The sequence below is a fragment of the Octopus bimaculoides genome, chromosome 4 (genome assembly GCF_001194135.2).
Source record: "Octopus bimaculoides isolate UCB-OBI-ISO-001 chromosome 4, ASM119413v2, whole genome shotgun sequence".
Classification (NCBI taxonomy): Eukaryota; Metazoa; Mollusca; class Cephalopoda; order Octopoda; family Octopodidae; genus Octopus; species Octopus bimaculoides.
This window is the reverse complement of record NC_068984.1, coordinates 80845608-80847184: the sequence shown is the minus strand read 5'-3', so window position 1 is coordinate 80847184 and position 1577 is coordinate 80845608.

Genomic DNA, 1577 nt, shown 5'->3' with positions numbered 1-1577 from the left:
CACATATATATACATATATACGACAGGCTTCTTTCAGTTTCCGTCTACCAAATCCACTCACAAGGCTTTGGTCGGCCCGAGGCTATAGTAGAAGACACTTGCCCAAGATGCCACGCAGTGGGACTGAACCCGGAACCATGTGGTTGGTAAGCAAGCTACTTACCACACAGCCACTCCTGCATATATATATATGTATGTATGTATTCATGCATACATCATACATACATGCATGCATATATATAAAGAGAGGGAGTGAGAGATTGAGAGATGTGTGATGTGTATAGCTATGTATTTGTGTACATGCATTGGTATATCTCTAACTCGTTAGTTTTCTCTCTCGCACTGACAATTATATTGAGTTTTATTATTATTAAGACAAATGAGATGTATAAATCTGTGAATACACATTCAAATCGTTTTTTTTTTGTATATATATGAACTACATACACATCACATATCTGTGTATTCAATTAAAGTTCACCCAAAATTATCACGAGCTCATTTTTCTGTCTTTCTCTCTTTTATACATACACACACATCCTCACATGCATGCACGTACGTACAAACACACACACGCGCACACACACACACACACACACACACACACACACATGAGCGTTCTATATACACATGTGCATGCACACTCACAAGAGGATAATTTACACATCGTCATTGTACACAAATTCATTTTAACCAAATGCATGCAACAAACACATATAAAAATCGTATATGATAGCAATATATTTTGCTCCCTCTCCACACACTCTCTCTCTCTCTCCCTTTGATGCCAGCGCACACACACACAGACACACTCACATACACACACATACATACATGCGTGCATGCATGCATACGTCCGTAAGTACAGACATACATACATGCATACATACATACATACATTTATTTGTAAAGAATGCGAGAACGATTAAATATCTTTGACTTTTAAATTGGATGTTTTTGCTTTTGTTTTTTGTTTTATATCAACTCGGAAATGGATTCTTTCTTTTTTTGTAAATAACTTGTATTTCTTTCTATTTGTTAACATTAAATTATATATTAATAATTCAGATTTTAATGTAAATTAAATATCAACTGATATATTGATGTAATTATAATTCTACACAAACACACACAGTCACACATAGCCACACATAGACCGCGTATAGCCGAACATAGACATGCGTAACCACACATAACCGCATAACACCACATATAGACACACATAGACATACATGCGTATTGGAAATGTAAACTGTTGTTAAAGAAAGTGCATCATTGATTACACGTAATTAAATTGTGAATTTATAATCAGGGTTAACAAATTGTATATTTAAAACAGTTGATGGCTAGGCGCTGGCACGACTGTGTGGTCGGGATGTTCACTCTCCAACAACAGGATTTCGGGTTCAGTTAGTCCCATTGGCTAGCACCTTGGACCCGTGTCTTCAACTATAGCCCTGGGCTATCCAAAGCCTTGTGAGAGAAACTGGTTGGCAGAAACTGAAAGACGTCCGCCGTATACACACACACACACACACACACACACACACACACACACACACACACACACACACACA